This window comes from Macaca fascicularis, chromosome X (genome assembly GCF_037993035.2).
Source record: "Macaca fascicularis isolate 582-1 chromosome X, T2T-MFA8v1.1".
NCBI lineage: Eukaryota > Metazoa > Chordata > Mammalia > Primates > Cercopithecidae > Macaca > Macaca fascicularis.
The window spans coordinates 106,666,343-106,685,376 of NC_088395.1; the positions used below are offsets into that span (position 1 = coordinate 106,666,343).

Consider the following 19,034-nt stretch of genomic DNA (forward strand, 5'->3'; position numbering starts at 1 on the left):
ACGTTTTACAGCCAAGGAAACTGAAGCTCAGATTAGGAGTGAAAGCAATTTCCTTACAAATGGCAGAAGTAACGTCTCATCCAGATTTTCTTTATACTTTTTCAATAGGAAAAAGGAAAAATGAAATGTTATCTGGACTCATAAGAGCAGTCAGAAAGGTAAAAGATGAGAGTGAATTTTGAATAAGAAAATGGATTTTGAGTTCTTTTTGTATTTTTCCCCCTTTGGAACAAGATGAAGAATTGAGATAGACCCCTGCCTGGATTAGATTAGAAAGAACTTCCCCACTCCTGTTTTATCCATCAAAGATAATGATTTTCCAACAGAAACTGGTAGAATAAACGTCCTTAAGATAAAATGTTTTAAGTCCTTAATAAGTAAAAACACCTGTAGCTCTAAAGGGATTTAAAGCTCCTGGCCCAAGGGAGTTACACCTAAGGATTCTGAGTGACCATGTAACTTCCATATAATCACCAAATACTACTGTTAACTTCGAGAAATTATGAAAATCTGGATAGATACATTCTAGAAGTCTAGAGACAGGCAACTATTCTAATTTTCAGTATATACAAGAATATATAATTCAAATATTAAAAACAATGAGCTTGATGTTTATTCCTGGCAATATTCTAAAATAGAATATTAAATAAACAGTTTGTGGGCACTTAGAAAAGGAAGCTGTGATTTATTCAGAGCCAACATGGATTCACCAAGACCATGTCATGCCAAGTCTACATAAATTACCCATAATTTGCCCCTTACTCCAACTGGTATATTTAGGATCTTTTTAATTACCTATTATTTTTACATAGTTGATATGTTATAAATTCGCAGCTTAATGTCTTTCTTTTTATTTAACATTATTTCTCTCAGTATTCATCCAATAAATATGTACCTAATTTCTACTACCTGCCAAACACTGTGTTGTGCTCTGAGCATAGAATGCTGAATTATAGGCTATTTCCCCACTTACTAAAATTTATTCATATTCAAATTTAATATTTAAATATTTGAAATTTAATATTTGGCTGATAGTCTATTATGCATATGTGTCACTATTTATTCTCCCAATTATGATTTTTAAAATTATTTTATATTTTTTCACTATTATAAGCAATGTTATATTAAATACACTGGCAACAAAGCTATTTTTGTGTTTTGAATTTTTCCTTGGGATGTATTTCTTAGAAATGTGATTACAAAGTCAAGGGATATGAGCATTTTAATACCCTTACTATATATTTCCAAATTGCTTCCTATAAAGGTATTACCAATTTCTACTCCCATCACTATAAGTGGATGTCCATCTCACTGAACACTTGCCAATACACAGCATTTATTTCTCAGATTGGTTAAAACAAATAATATGTTAATTTCAAAATTTGCAATTGTCTGAATAGCAGTGAGATTATACTTCTTTTTTATATTTATTACATTTAATCCCTCTTCTTTGATGTGTGTGATCATGCTTGTTGACAGTTTTCATTGGGCGTTAATGTTTTCTTAATGATTTGCACAAGCTCATATAATATACACAAAAATAACAGTTTTCCAGTCATATTTTTTTGTAAATGTTTTGTAAATGTTTTGTAAAAATTTACATTTTGTAAATGTTTCCCAAATTTGTCTTTTTATGTTGTTCTCATATTTATATTTTTGCCATATGGAAGTTTTAAAAATCTATGGTCAAATCTATTGGTCTTCTCATTGATTTTTTTCCATTGCCTTTATACTTTAAAAGTCCTTTCCCATTCAAAGATCAGAAAAAAAAAAAACACTCTATTTATGTCTTTTTGTTATTTCATATTTTTACACTTCATTTCCCTTTTAAATAGAGTTATTAGGCTGGAAGCTCATAGATGCACTTTAGACACAGTTTACCTGGATTTCCAGAAGACATTTGTGAAAATCTTCAATATCTGCCATTGCACTGGCTATTTTCCTATGCTTACAATGATGTTCAATTCATCCCTGTTCTGAATGCAAAAACATTAAAAAAAAAAAAAAAAAAACTTTCTTAAAATGCTCTTCTTACTTGACTTTCATGGTAAAATTATCCTCTCTGGATTCTCCTGATTCCTCTTTTGACCATTCCTTCTGTTTTTATTTTACCACTTTTTTGGCACCTTAAAGGCTAGTGTTACCTTAAATTCTGCCTTTAGTTCACTACACAGTCTCCCTGGGTGATTTCATCCACTACCATACCTTCAACTATCATCTACATGTGGATGTTCACAGCTCAAATTTCTTCCATGAGTTCTACATCTTTATATATAAGTGTCTTCTGGACATACCCATCTGGTTCTCCTACTTGGGAACACGATGGATAATCTTTCACAAGCTGCCATCAACTTTTATTTACATAATTATCACCTTCAATTTGTCACTCAGTCCACCTTATAGAATGTATTCACTTTACATTTCTGTCATATTTAATTGTCAACATTTGCTAAATATGCCTAGCCTTGTTCGTAACACCGCACCTTTCGGATGCTGTTCTCCTTGCCTGAGACATCCTTTATACAAACTCCTACTCATATCTTCAAGACCCAGCATAAATGCTAGTTCCTCAATTATGTCTTACTTATTTTTGTCATATGTGATTATTCCAGTTTCTGTATTCCCAAAACACTTTGTTTTTATTTCTTACCAAGTTATATTTTAATTTATCCAATTAAATTTTGGTTTTCTTTGACAGAATATGAGCTTCTAAAGAGTAGGGTACATTTGTATCATTCTTATTGGCCCAGTGTCTAGGATTTTCATATATAATTTGGCTCAATTAATATCTATTGAACTAATGATATATTTGTGGACAAGATAGAGAAATGTGAGCTGGATATTATTCATTAAATAATTGGTTCTCAACCAATTGGATACTCAGAATTACTTATGGAATTTAAGAAACATACTTCAGTCCTATTATCCAAAGATTTTTATTCAGTAAATTTAGCAAAGTCTCTCCAGGTATATGTATGTTTTAAAATGCCATATGTCATTTTGATGTACCACCAGTGTTAAGCACCTCTGAGATAGTCACGAATGTACTCACAGGCACTCTTTGATAATTGATGTCAACCGGGAGGAAATATCTTTTGGGATGTGAAAATGTGCATGTGTCCTGAAAAGGATGTATGCTGAACTGCTGACAGTGGTCTCCTGTGTGACATGGTTCTAGAAGTGAGGAAAAGAGAATGTTTTCAATTCATATACAATAAAAAAGAATAAAGGATTAATTATAGGTGATTGTTAATTTTGTGTATGTGTTTTGTATGTTTCAGTTTCTTATATATTTCAAAGTGTTTATACCATATAAGCCAGCAATTTAGTTCCTCAGAACTGATCTTCAAAGGAAGAAAAAGCTGTATCACAAAGTTACCCATAATAGTGATATTTATAAAAGCAAAATTCTATAAACAACCTAAAAGCTTCATAATAATGTAATAGGGAGACGAATTAGGGCACATCAACATAATGGACTATTTTTATAAATTAAAAATACCAATTAAGACCACAATGTAGCATCATAAAAATTATTCACAAAACAATGCTTACTAAAAATAGAAAAAATAAATTTCACATATATATCCTAATCAAGACTATATAGAACACAAACGTGAATGAAACTTAGAAGGGATAAAATATAATATACTATATAAGAGTATGGGTTCTTGATTCAAATTATTTAGGTTCAAAACCAAGCTTTGCCAATTGTGTATCTTAGACAAGTCACTTAACTTCTTTGTGACTCAGCTTCCTAATCTATAAATTGAGGATTATACTAACCGAGTGCAATTGTTTAAGGATTTAATGAGAATATACATACAAAAGGACTTAGAATCATGTCTGGCACATAACGATACTACTCATAGTGTGTCTATTGTTGGCTGTGCATTTTCTATGGGTTTTATATATATCAACATGTTTATGCCTTAAAATAACCCTATGAGGTATTTAATGTGTTGAGTCAGTTCTGTTGAATCACCGTCTTCAACCCTCTGTTGTAACATTCTAGGGAACACTCCACAATTATTTTACTCATTCTGAATTATTTTGCTTTAAACTCCCACATTTAAATCTACCATCCTATTGGATTCTATGTAGTAGGAACCATGGGATCACTTTATTATTTTAAAAAGTCATTCTATCACAGAGACACATGCACACATATGTTCATTGCAGCCCTATTCACAATAGCAAAGACATGAAATCAACCTAAATGCTCATAAATGGTAGACTGAGTAAGGAAAATGTATGTATACACCATGGAATACTATGCAACCATGGAAAACAATGCAATCATGTCTCTTATAGAAACATAGATGGAGCTGAAGGCCATTAACTAATGCAGGAACAGAAAACCAAATACCATATTTTCTCATTTACAAGTGAGAGCTAAATGATGAGAACACATGAACACACAGAGGGAAAGAAGAGACACTGGGGCCTACCATAGGGTGGAGGGGCCACGGTGGGAGAAGGGAGAGGATCAGGAAAAATAATCGGTACTAGGCGTAATACCTGGGTGATGAAATAATCTGTACAGCAAATCCCCATGACACAAGTTCAACTATATAGCAGATGTGCACATGTACCCCTGAACTTAAAATAAAAGTTAAATTTAAAAACTACATCCCCCAAAGTGCTTCATCACCTATCAACACTATCAATTAAGAAAGAAAAAGAAGTCATCACAAAATCCTCTGCCAGGCAATACTACTTGAGTCATGGTCTTCAGACCTGTGTACCAGGGTTTACTTTCTTCCTTTTTCCCTCCAGCCTGAAAACCTGAGGCAAGTGGCTTTTACATTTTTCTCAGTTTTTTTTTTTCTTTTTAAGCTAAGCAGCAATTTGCCTAAATATCTGCTGCTTGCATTCTGATCCTCCAGTTCCTGGAGGGAACCTGCATTATTCCATACAACTACCATCTTGTCTCTACCCTTCCCTACCTGACCCCCATCTTTCTCCCGACAAATCTAATCGCTTTTGGAGGCAAGTATAGTGACATTATGGGGGTTAGTAAGAATCCATTGCTCTTCCTTTACATCTCAACTCAGGTGTTCTTTTCTCAGGAAAGTTTTCCCCTCTCTCCCTGACAGGTCAGTTCCCATGCTCTCATGACACTTACACCTCTCCTTTACAGCATTTTTATTCTTGTGATCATACATGCACTTGTATGATTCTCTAATGTCTTCTTCTCCTACTAGACTGAAAGCTCCATGAGAGAAGGTCTAGTGTGTGTTTTTGTTTGCCATTGAATACCAGCACAGAACATAGAGCCTAGAACACAGCACATGCTTAAAAGTATTTTTTGAATAAATGGTGAATAAATCAGTGAATGAATAACCCTTTACTTCCATATATAGATTCAGAGAAACAGAGTCCATACTCTCACATCTGTAGAATGCCAGCGGATCCCAGTAGCAGGCTTACATCAAAATTTTCCAAGACTGGATTCAAGCTCAAGCAACGAGGTGGCCATACTATTTAAGCCATCATAGGGATGCAGTGACCACAGTACCATACACATAGTTTGGAGTTTAATAAATTATTGTTCATTGACTGACTTAGCAGACAATGAAGAGTGATTTCACTATTGTGCCAAATGAGACAAATTAATATGTGAAGAAATTCTTTTCTAAAGGAGTATTAAAAATGAAAATGGAAAAAATGGCCCATATCCACACTAGAACTTGAGGAGGACCAAAGCAAGTACTAGTGGCAGAAACTGCCTTTTTCTCTATATAATTTGATTTCAGAAGTTTGAGGTTCATCAAAGAGTAAAAGTGCTTTGGGGAATTGAGATTTTGAGATGTGATTCCTTTGCACCCATATATTAATCTTAGGATACTGTGTCCAGTGTTGGAATACACAATTTTTTAAAGGCATAAAAAGCTTGAATAGTATCTGGAAAAGAGTGACAAATGTGACTAAAATATATTCAAATAAGGTCTAGGGAAAATTTGAAACTTCAGTCCAGAGAAGAGTAGGCTAAGAATGGTGGTTTCATAATTGTTTTCAGGGTTTTTGCTCTCTTTTATCTTGTTTATCACAGAAAAGTAACAATTTTCCATATCTACTAAGGGTGGATTAAAAGAAGCTGCTCTTAACAGCAACTTAACAAGCTTGTTTAACATAAAGAAGAATTCCCCAAGAGTAAGAATTGCTAGTTACATAAATTAGTGACTGATGGGTGTCAGGAATCTCCTTTAAGAAGATCTTTAAGAAAACAGATCAATTCCTCCTAATTTGAAAGGCTTTCTGGAGCTACTTAAAGTCAGGGACAGGGCTGGTGCGGCTGCTATGAGGACTATATGACCTTTTAAGTCCCTTCCAGCCCTGGATAGGTATAAATGATGAAAAGTGAACTACAGTATACAGTGCATTAAAAGCTTTAACAAACATGGCCCTCCAGACAAAATTAGCGTGCTGATTTTATGAAATGCCTAGATATTACTTCCCAGCAGAAGTCAGTAGAAGCAAATATTTATTGCATCCTGATAGGGGATAAAAGTCACACTTAACTATAAATTGCTATGAAATGTAGAGGTATTGTACTCAAGCATTAAATAAATTGTATTGAACTTACATAAGCTCAACAGGTCGAGCCTAAGAAATGTGAGCTGTTTCCACAATTCAGTCATGGGGCAAACATGAAAGATAATATGTGGTATTATTTCTGCCAAACACATAACATGCATCAAGGTGAGATAATTGGATTAATACACCTCAGAAGAGTTAAATGACCATAGGGCTGCTGTAGAACAATGAGGTTCAACAGAAACTCAATGGCTGCTTGTACAAACCATCATCAAAGAAAAGGAAAAAAAAAAGAAAACAAAATTCCAAATGCTTTCCCTAATATAGCATTGATAGTTTTTCATTCCACCCTTGACTGACATGCACAACTTGTTTCAGTATACACTGAGGTTTTGCCCATGTAGACTCAGACCGCATATAGTCCTTAATATTCATACTTTAATATAGTTGAAATGTCACATTATATTAACTACATTATATAAAAACTTGCAAAAGTTCTGAGTTAAACTACAAAAGCAAGTTTATTATAGCACAGAAATGATAAGAGGTGTGAGTATATATGTATTTATATATATTCACACAAACAAAACAGATGCCTTAACTTTTTTCATAGTTTTACACACTGCAAGGTAACAATATGTGTAATCAGAGAGAATGGTTGAATGAATCAATCTGAAGGTATTCATGAAAGGTTGGCAAACTAGAAGCATCAGCTCCAGGGGACCCAAACAGCTAATCAGCTTTAACTTTAGGGTGTTTTCCCACTCACACTTTTATTTGAAGAGTCACATAAAAAATCTTTGTAATCCTGTATTTGGAGACTTTCCATTTGCTTATTTTTGGTCATTTGACTCTGAAACACCTTATCTTGATAAAGCCAAAGAAATCAGACTGGTGAGTGAAAAGCGAAAAAAAGTTTTTAAAAGCTCTAAGTCTTTTTTTTTTTTTTTTAACCTTTTATTTTAAGTTCAAGGGTACATATGCAGGTTTGCTACACAGGTAAACATGCGTCATGTGGGTTTGTTGTGCCGATTATTTCATCACCCAGGTATTAAGCCTGGTACACATTATTTATTTTTCCTGATCCTCTCCGTTCTCTGACCCTCTGCCCTCTGATAGGGCCAGTTTATGTTGTCTCTGTCTATGTGTTCATGTGTTCTCATCATTTAGCTTCCACTTATAAGTGAGAACATGCAGTATTTGTTTTTCTGTCCCTGAATCACTTTGCTTAGGATAATGGCCTCTGGCTCCATCCATGTCCCTGCAAAGGACATGATCTATTTCTTTTTTTTTTTTTAAGTCAATAAATTTTTATTCAAGGAATTCCATGTTGTGATTTTTTCCACTGTCCATCAAGGTCACTTTAGATACTCTAAAGAGCTGGAGTCAAAAGATTTCTCTTCAAGTTAGCCCTTTTTAATGAAACTGATCCAGTTGTCCTGTCAGCCCATAATTACTTTGGCTTCTGTCATCTCCTTTTAATATGGGTATACTGATGAAGTCTTCAAAATTCACCAAGAATCTTTGGGACCTGATTTCTTCAACCAATTTACTTCAGGGTCCTTTTTAGTGTAGGTGGTGGGGATCTGCCTGGTTGTCAATTTGATACCCTCTCTTAACATGAATGAGTTCAAATCACGTTCATTCCTAAGCGATCACTCAAGAATAGTACAGATGTGTAGAATACCTTTAATTCCAGACATCATGTTCTCAAGATAAAAGTTTTCTTGCACAGGCTGGTCTTGAACTCCTGGTTTCAAGCAATACTCCCACCTTGGTGTGGGGATTGCAGGCTTGAGCCATTGCACCCGACCTGGAACCAATCTTTATGGTTATCTTAACTGTCTCAGGTATAATAATATCCCTTCTTATATGTATCAAAACTCATATTGAACAATGAGTTCTGGGTTGCAAAAGAGGATTTATTTTTTGTACTTATCTATAAGTCTTTGTCCATAAGTTAAACAAAAACATACATAAGTGCAGTGATCTATTTCTTTTTTATGGCTGCACAGTATTCCATGGTGTATATGTACCAAATTTTCTTAATTCAGTCTATCACTGATAGTGTTAAACTCTGTTAGTATGCATTTATAGTACAAAACTCCCTTCAAAAGACAGTATTCCTCAGAAACATGTGCATGTATCTTATTGGCTCATGACTTTTAGATAACTAATTTCAAAAGAGAATTTTCAATAATGATGGTCTGTAATCATAATTATATGGGAAGTTTAGAGGTAAAGAGTAAATTTTATGGATTTTAGATTTGCTTTTTCTGTGGCAAAAACAACTACACCCATCTACCCCCGACTTCTTAATCTGGTGATTTACTATTTAATAAGAATTTCCACAACTCCATTAAAAATTTATATTCAATGTCTCAACAACCTGGATCCCTCCAGAAGCTCTATCTGTAGCCAGTTAAGCCCAAGCCAAAGAGCCACTGAACCATGGGAATGAACCACTGACCATCCCTCACCAGAATAACGCTAAGGCAGGTCTGTGGTAATCTAAAACTCTGGGGCCTTCCCCATGGATAAAAAGCAGCACTGTGAAGCTTTTTCCTTGGTGTATATAGTCTTCTGAAGACCTGACAGCATTAATATTGTTTCCAACATCATTTATCCTCTACACATTGAGTAATTAACACACTAACAGAAACCACTAAAAATATAAAAGCAAGCAATGTAAACCTATACAACTGTCTCATCTATAGTTTTGGAGAGATTATTTTAAACAAAGAGAGACACAAAAGTTAGCTTAATTTAAATACTGTTGTTTTCAGTCTCTGCTATCCATTGTTGGCAGCAGAGAAACCCATATCAAAACCAAGATTTCTTCCTCCTTATAAAAGAGACATATATACATGATTCTTGCAAAGAAAAATTTGTCTTGTCATATATCATATTTTGGAAATGGAGCTCAGTATATCAAAGACAAATTGCTCTAGTGAGCTAGTCTTATAGATCAAAATATATGAAAGAGAGGGAAAAAGAGGGGAGGATGTCAGGTTACTAAATTTATAAATGTATAACTCAATGAGATTTTCCCAATTCTCACTAGATGTTCTAAGTTAGTATTGAATAGACCTGGTGGCTCTGATTGCCTTTGCACAGATTGTGTTCCAGCTGTCTTCTGATATTTGAACACTCAGGTCTTGGTCCCACGCTGTGCAAACAGTCAGCCTCCCATGTATTCTGTATACCAGGAGTAATTTATTAATCCATCTATAAAGGCAATCACAGTGCATGCAAGAAAGGGTTATATAAAGCTGTAAAATTGAAAGAAGTAGCTCCAGTAAACTTGGTACCAGTTCCAAACATCACTATTATGTTTAAGCTGATTTATAAATCCTATGGATCTTTGTCTGGTAATCCATCACTTTTGCGAAGTTGGAAGAGGGAACAAAAGTCTGGATGACACAGTCTCTGCATAAATCTCAAGCTGCTGCAATTTCTTTTCCTTGTTGCTTCGTATTCACTAAATAACCTTGCAATTTGGGATCTAAGACAAGTGGAAGGAAAGACGGGCACTGTGACATTCAGCCAGTGCCAACCAGGTGAGGACAAGACGAAACCTTCAAAATGCTTTTGTAATTTGTTATCAATTGTACATCTGACGGAATTTCTTCAAGAGTGGCCCTAATGGCCCATTAAAATAAAAATGGTTGCAATTTTAAGAAGAAACATAAAAGGCTACACATTGGGCACAGTGTACACTGCTCAGGTGATGGGTACACCAAAATATTAGATATCATCACTAAAGAACTTATTCTTCTAACCAAACACTACCTGCTCCCTAAAAACTTATTGAAATAAAAAATAAATCAAAAGAAAGTTTTTAAAGCAAAGAAACAAACCAAAAAGCAAAAACCCAGCTAGTTGCATTAGAATTCTCTTTTTGAATATTAAAAAAAAAAAAAGAAACATCCATGTAATGGCTCAGAATGTTCTTTGAAGATTGTGGCCAGGCTTTCTTTATCTGGGCCTTTTCTCACCTAGCTCCATCTTCATACACCTGCCACCAATGACACATCAGCTCATTCCTCCCATCCATGATTCTGCTTTGACAAGGAAAGATTTCAACTTAAGTTCCTGCAGCTCTCTTTTTTTAGCCTCTCTTTGCATCTTTTTCTCTCGTCTTCTCTTCCAGTTCCACTTGAAGATCTTTCTACTATCACCACCAATTAGTCTCTCATTGTAATACTTCCTTCTTCCACTCATATTCTGAATACACAATGCACTCCACTAGTACTTAAACAAAGTTCCTGTGTTTGCTCTGATTATACAATTTGCAAGACCAATACTCTGTGAATTATTTCCAACATGCTCATGATTGTCAATTATGATTATGATTTAGGATTATGATTTCACCTACTCATGATTGGTGAAAATTGTCATCAATTCAGACATGCTATCTCCAACTGCAGTACCTTGACTGGGAATTTGGCCTGAATAACCAAGACCTCCATGAACGAGAAAAGAAGATATAATGTTCTTTGCTATTCAATTATCTTTTTCACAACAGAAAAAATATAACTCTTTGTAGAAATAGTGTAACACAAAAAACATAAACTGTTTTGAAAAGTATTCCTTATAACATCATAGACAATTCAGAGTAAGCTACTGAACTTACCAATTCGTATTCTCAGCCACTACACAATTGTCGAGAAACATCACACTGAGTGTGTGAAATTGGAGCTAGCTCTACTCTGGGCTTAATCATGGTTCTGGTACGAGTCAATGAAGCATCAAAAGTTGAGGTACACTGCTGTCGTCTTTGATAACATTTGGATAAAACATTGTTGCATCACACATTACTTTGCTTCCCACTATGGTTGCTTGTTTGTTTGTGTGTTTGCTTGTTTGGTGCTGTTGGACAATTTTTGCACTTACCTGTATTCTTTCTGGCAAAAGTAATACAAAGTGTTATCCTTAAATTCGGCTGTTTCCCAAATGTGAAAGCTGGCTATTCAGCATGTTTGTTCTTGTCAATCATGCTACATGTAAACTGTTGATTATTTTCTTAATTCCAACTCCCAGAGAAGAAATTTAGCACCCTCTATTCTCGCTTATGCTTTTACTCCCTAATCCAAATGCTCTGGCAGTATATTTTTTCCAATATCATCTCAATCACAAGTTTTCCTAATGTCACTGCTCCCACTGCTAAATAAAGCAGAGAGATCTATTTCAGAGATTTTCAACATAACGTTCCAATAATTTTCTCTCTCCCTCTTAAATCACCACAGATCTAAATATGTCTCAATCTCCTCGAGACCTAGTAACTAGATGACAACATACACCTTGAGATCATTCCAAAGATGTCAATCAGTTCAAATTTGGTAAATATGGAATCACTTGCTTAAATGTCTGATATAGCAGAAGAAGAAATTTTGCTTGGTTGGCTTCCCATTGTAGCTTTTAAACAATCATATTCTTTTTTCCTAGGGACTGATACCATTCACTCTTCCCCTTTCTCCTCCATTCAGTCTGGAAAGAAATGGAAGTGTCATCAGCTTTCTCCTATACCTCACCTGCATATGTACCTTTTAAATTTTTATTCCTTTTCTCCAAATTTCCTCCCTTCACCAACTGGCCCCAACTTTAGCTACCTCTGTCTCCTATTTGATTACAAACTTACCACAATGGCAAAATTATTCCTGTGGGGGCACTATTCTCATCTTCCCTCTGCTTCCCTTCCTCTTTGTTTGTCTCCAACAGATCCTATCCTTGAATTTGAACCTACAAATAGTCATCTAGTTATACAGAGCCTCATTCTACTTAACACTCTTCTCATACCACATGCTACAAGTACTTGGAAATACACACCACCTTTTCAACAATTCTGACATCCATTATTTAGGAATTTCACCATTCTCTCTAGGAACTGGCCTGAGGACACGTGTAATATGAGATTAATAAATCTCATAGACAAACACAACAACTAAGATGTGAATAAAGTGACAATTTGAACATGTGCACAGTTTTTGTCCCATGGTCTATTCATTTTGGAAAAGGTTACTACGGTTCAGTTTTTAAACAAATTTTTATATATGCAATAATTTTAAATTTAGAGAAAAATTACAAAGGCATTACAGAAAGTTCCCATTTACTCCTCACCTAGTCTTCCCTACTATTAGCATCTACATAACCATGATGCATTTGTCACAACTAAGGAAATAACTTTGGTACATTACTACTAACCAAATTCAAGACTTTATTCAGGCCAGGTGCCATGGCTCACACCTGTAATCCTAACACTTTGAGAGGCCAAGGCAGGAGGATCATGTGAGGCCAGGAGTTTGAAACCAGCTTGGAAAACATAATCAAACCCTCATCTCTTAAAAAAAAAAAAAAATGTATTAAGTTAGGCCTGGTGGCACGTGCCTGTAGTCCAAACTACTTGAGAGGCTGAGGCCAGAGGATTTCTTGAGCCCAGGAGCTCAATGCTGCAGTGAGCTAGGATAATGCCACTGCACTTCATTCTGGGAAATAGAGTAAAACCCTGGCTGAAGGAAAAAAAGCCACTTTATTCAGATTTTATTAGTTTTTCATTATTGTCTTTTATCTGTTTGAAGATCCCATATTTTACTTAGTAATCGTGTACGTCACCTTAGCTTTCACTGACCTATGACAGTTTATCAGTCTGCTTATTTTGCTTGATGAACCTCCCAGTTTTTAGAACTGTCCGGTATGGGTTTTGGGGAGAAAGAGTACAGAGCTATAGTGCCATTTTCACCCCATCATATAGACAGGTACATGTCTTATCATTGATGATGTTAGCCTTAACCACCTGATGTGTGTCAGCTTTCTCTTCTAGAAAATCACTTTTCCCTGACTCTTTTCATACACAAGTATTCTTTGCTAGTGACTGTATTAGTCCATTCTGACATTGCTACAAACATATACCTGAGACTGGGTCATTTATAAAGAAAAGAGATTTAATTGGCTTATTGTTCCAGAAACTGTACAAAAAGCATGGCTGGGGAAGCCTGAGGAAACGTATAATTATGGCAGAAGGCAAAGGAGCAGCAGGCACATCCTACAAAGCTGGAGCAGGAGGAAAAGAGACTAAAAGGGGAAGTGCTATACACTTTTAAACAACGAGATCTCATGATTACTCACTCACTATCACAAAAACAGCAAGTGAGAAATCCACTCCCATGTTCCAATCACCCCCCACCAGGTCTCTCCCCAAACACTGACAATTACAATTCAACATGAGATTTGGTGGAGGGGGGGACATAGAGCCAAACCATATCATTCCACCCAAGCTCTTCCTAAATCTCATGTCCTTCTCACATTTCAAAACACAATCATGCCTTCTCAACAGTACCCCAAAGTCTTAACTCATTCCAGCATTAACTCAAAAGTCCAAGTCCAAAGTCTCATTGAAGACAAGACAAGCCCCTTCTGCCTATGAGCCTATAAAATCAAAAACCAAGTTAGTTTCTTCCAAGATACAATAAGGGTACAGGCATTGGATAAATGCTCCCATTCCAAAAGGGAGAATCCGGCCAAAACAACAGGGATACAGGTCCCATGTAAGTTTGAAACCCAGCAGGGCAGGCAGACATTAAATCATAAAGCTCCAAAATAATCTCCTTTGACTCCATGTCTCACATTCAGGCCACATTGATGTAGTGAGTGGGCTTGCAAGGCCTTGGGAAGCTCTGCCCCTATAGCTCTGCAGGACTCAGCTTCCCTGGCTGCTCTCAAGGGCTGGTGTTGAGTGCCTGCAGCTTTTCCAGGTGCATGCTACAAGCTGTTGATGGACTTAGCATTCTGGGGTCTGGAGGATGGTGGCCTTTTTCTCACAGCTCCAGTAGGCAGTGCCCCAGTTGGGCTCTTGGTCTGGCCCATGAAACCACTTTTCCCCCCCAGGTTTCCAGGCCTGTGATGGGACCGGCTGCCAAAATGGTCTCTGAAATGCCTTGGAAGCACTTTCCCCATTGTCTTGACTATTAACATTGGGCTCCTCTTTACTTGTGAAAATTTCTGCAGCAGGCTTGAATTTCTCCACAGAAAATGGTTTTCTCTTTTCTACCTCATAGTCAGGCTGCAAATATTTTAAACTTTTATGCTCTGCTTCCCTTTTAAATGTAAGTTCCAGTTTCAAGTCATTTCTTTGTTTGTGCAAATGAGCATAGGCTTTTAGAAGTAACCAGGCCACATCTTGAACACTCTGCTGCTTAGAAATTTCTTCCATGAGATACACTAAATCATCTCTCTCAAGTTCAAAGCTCAACAGATCCCAAGAACAGGGGTACAATGCTGCCAGTCTCTTTGCTAAAGCATAGCAAGAGTAACTTTTACTCTAGTTCTCAATAAGTTCCTCATGTCCATCTGAGACCACCTCAGCCCAGACTTCACTGTCCACATCACTCTCCGCATTTTGGCCACAGCCATTCAACAATTCTCCAGCAAATTCTAAACTTTGCTTCATCTTTTTTGTCTTCTTCTGAGCCTTCCAAACTGTTCTAGCCTCTGCCTGGTACCCAGTTCCAAAGTCACTTCCACATTTGCAGGTATCTTTATAGCAATACTCTACTTTTCTGGTACCAATTTTGCAAGTTACTAACTCAAGAGGATAGAATTAATTCCACCTTTTGGAAAAGAAGTTATCTACATAAACTATTCATTAGAGACTTATCTGTACTCCTTTATTTATTTGTTCGCGAACATAACTATTTATTCAATAATTTATATCCTTTTGGTCTGTGTATATTTACTTAATCCTATGATTATAATTTAATACTGTTATTTATTGTGTTGAACAAATTCTTTCAGCTTTGGCCATTGTGAGCCTTTTCAGATTGGCTCTTATGTCCTTTGACATCCTCATCATTCTGTTTTTGAATACTTCCTTAATTTACGACTCTGTAAGAAATGACAGGCTCATCTTATACATCCTGTGCCCCAGCCTTAGGATTCACCATTTCTCCAGGAAGCCCTGGTTTCTTTGATTACAGAATAGTATTGAAAATAACAAGCTTGTTCACCATCACTTTGCTCCTTCTTCGGATACCTCCTGGCGCAGAACTGTCCAACTCTGCATAAACCCAGAACTTCATATTGCTTCTGCCTTAGCCCCATCTCCATTAACTTTCTTGGAAAGTGTGCCACTCCCAGCCTTAGCCTAACATTCTTATAATCAGTTGGAGCATTCTTTTGCCTACCAGCAGTAACAAAAATCCCTGAAAAAAAAGTAAGAAAGTGGAAAGGTAAAATGCCCCTGTGCTAAAGCACAATTTATAACCAAAGAAAAGGAATGGAAATAAATTAAATAAACATTCTTTATGGAAGAGCTTTGATTACTTCATGAGACATCATCTTTCACAAAACAAGTAAAACAGAAACAAGTTAAGCCTGAAAAGTGAACTAACACAGACTCATGTCAGATAAGGTATTCAAATAATATAGGTATAAAAACTGATAAGCAGAAAATTTTTTGACTTTTACATATTGGCAGAAATATTTTCAGAATATCCTTGTCAAACCTATTTTTTTTAACCTCCAAAGAATATGATTATTTTTGAGAGACCAGATGGCCAATAATTTGTAATTTTAAAAAGGCATAAATTAGGAGTCACTGCCATGAATACTGAGTCGCATATTAAAGGTTATGGTCAGCTACTTCAAGAGGTGTGTCTACTGAACAAGCCTATCAAGAGATAACCACCAAATATTTGATAGAAGAGAACCAAAAATTCATCAGAATCCTTCCTTAAAAGTTTCTCTCATATGCAAAGACTATTTTGACTGTGAAAGTCACATCTCTTTATCGAATATTCAAGCTTTCTTTGTGCAATTCAACATCTTTGGCTTTGAAACAAAGGAAGACTCTTTGGGTGAGGAAAAAGATCTCCTTTGAAAGTAGTATACATAGACAATTACTGTCTAGGTGTTAACAAATATTCACTAATTTATACCTTGTATGAAAGCTAAAATTAATTTTGATTTGTGTCAAGTACCTCAATAAATTCCATAAATTTATTTTTACTTCTCTTAATCATAAAAAGTAAAAACATAAAGGAAGTCACACCTGTTCTTAGCTCAGTCCAGACTGGCTCAATCATTATTTCTTGGTTAAAGAAACCATGAGACATGTTGTATTTATTTAGAAAAAATAGACTTCTTCAATCTTCCTGTAGATGAAGTAGACTCCAATCAAAAAGAGACTTTTACCTAAAAACTGTGTTCCAGGCCAATAAAGCTGACAAGGTATCTAACTGCTCAAAACTAGAGAGGAAACTACAGACTTTTTAAGGATAAAAAGGGGAAGTTTTGAAAAATCTTATCTGTCTCTGTTATGCCCTTTTCTTAAGCTAAATAACATTAGGTTAAAGAGGAGTTTCTCATTTCTTGTTTGAAACTATATGATGAACAACAGATGCATAAAACACGGCATGTGTTTCAAATGCTATGCTGTAAACTTACCCAAGCTGGAAGAATTGAGACAAAAAGAATAATCATGCTTTCACTGAAACCTTCCTTCTGAAAGACTGACTAAAATCATGAAGAGTGTTTTTCTATTGTGGGAAAATCGATTTTCAGACCTTGGTACTAATAGTGACTAACTGAAATTGTAAAAGAAGGTGAAACATGTAGAAAACAGCCATGTTGGAGTGGGGAAACAAACTGAACTCAGGTAAGAAAGCAATCAACGAGGTAGGAACCAACTGAATCTCAGAAAGGGTATATCATCTGTCACCAGATGAAGAATGAACCCAGAGAAATGATAGCTTCAGGAATCAAGGAAAATGACAGTGAAAGAGAATTTCCATTGCAATTGGGTGTATGCACACTGGGAGATAAACTGGGAAGAAGACCCAAGAGATAATAACATTGTCTATATTTAATTTGACAGCATGAGAACGAGGTAGACATCTTGTTAAGGCTGTTAAAACTGAAGAGAAAACTTGGCAGCTTTAAAGATAAAACTAATGTCTATACATAATTGCTTACATTATGCATGTTCTGATAAATACTCAGTAATTTATTACACATTATAAATTCCACAAGTATTAATAGTCCACTTTCATACCTATTTTTTATTTTGGTGTCATTTACAGTTCTTAATATAGCACCCCAAGAAAGTTCTTTTTAAACTAAGCCTTAGAGACAAAAAAATAAGTGTAGACAGAACATAGCACATTTCCAGAATTAACATCCAAAAACACATATTCTAAAGCCTCCCAATGAGAATGGAAAAACTATCAATTAAATAAGACATTATACTCATGAAGTGTCAGCATAGGCAATGGTTATTTCAGGAATACCACATAAATGTCTTAGTTTTCTTCTACTGCCTTTTAAAATTTTCTCCCTTACAAATAACAAAAGTGTTTGAGAATTATTTCTTTCTACCATGAATCCAAGGTTTCCTTCTCTAAATGCTAATTTTGAAAGACAAAAATTACACACACACACACACACACACACACATCTTTCATTAGCCAGGGTTATCCAGAGAAACAGAATAGGAGGATGGATGGATACATACATAGGTAGGTAGGTAGGTAGGTAGGTAGGTAGGTAGGTAGATAGATAGATAGATAGATAGATAGATAGATAGATAGATAGATAGATAGATTTTAAAGAAATGGTACACACAATTGTGGAGGCAGAGGAATCCCCAATCTTCTACCTGCCAGCTGGAGGCCCAGGAAAGCTAGTTGTGTAGTTCCAGTCCAAGATCAAAGGCCGAGAACCAGGAGAACCAATTATGTAAGTTCTAGCCCAGGTTTGAATACCTAAGAACCAGTAGAGCCAGTGGTGTAAGTACTACTCCAAAGACAAAAGACCAATGTTCCATCTAAAGCAGTCAGGAAAAGAGAGCAAATTCTACCTTCCTCTGTCTTTACGTTCTATTAAGGCCCTCAATGGATTGGATGATGCTCACCCACACTGGGGAGGGCTATCTGTCTTACTCAGTCTACAGCTTCAAATGCTAATCTCATCCAGAATCACCCTCACAGACATACCCAGAAATAATGTTTAACCCAGTATCTGGGCACTCCATGACTCAGTCAAGTTGACACATAAAATAATTTATATTACATCCCATTTACAAAGATGTGTTCATTTTCAGACACATACACTGATATGGTTTGGCTCTATGACCCCACCCAAATCTCATGTCATATTGTAAACTTCAGTGTTGGAGAAGGGGCTTGATGAGAGGTGACTGAATCATGGTGGCAGACTTCCCCTTTGCTATTCTCATGATAGAGTTCTCGTAAGATCTGGTTGTTTAAAAGTGTGTAGTACTTCTTGCATCACTCTCTATCTCTCATGCTGGCCATGTGAAGATTTGTTTGCTTCCCTTTCACCTTCTGCCATGATTATAAGTTTCCTGAGACCTCCCCAGAAGCAGAATCCCATACAGCCTACAGAACTGTGAGTGGATTAAACATCTTTTCTTTATAAATTAACCAGTCTTAGGTATGTCTTCATAGCAGTGTGAGACCTAATACTGAAAATTGGTACTG

The 19,034-nt window shown here is 35.9% G+C and overlaps 1 long non-coding RNA gene and 1 other non-coding gene across 3 annotated transcripts in view; both read right to left on the reverse strand.

Moving 5' to 3' along the window:
• LOC123571037 (uncharacterized) overlaps positions 1 to 19,034 on the reverse strand; it is a 355,383-nt gene that overhangs the window by 216,665 nt on the left and 119,684 nt on the right. The window lies entirely within an intron of this gene.
• LOC123571500 (small nucleolar RNA SNORA40) lies at positions 8,398 to 8,525 on the reverse strand. Its single transcript, XR_006695655.1, has one exon. It is a non-coding gene; the product is annotated as a small nucleolar RNA SNORA40 (small nucleolar RNA).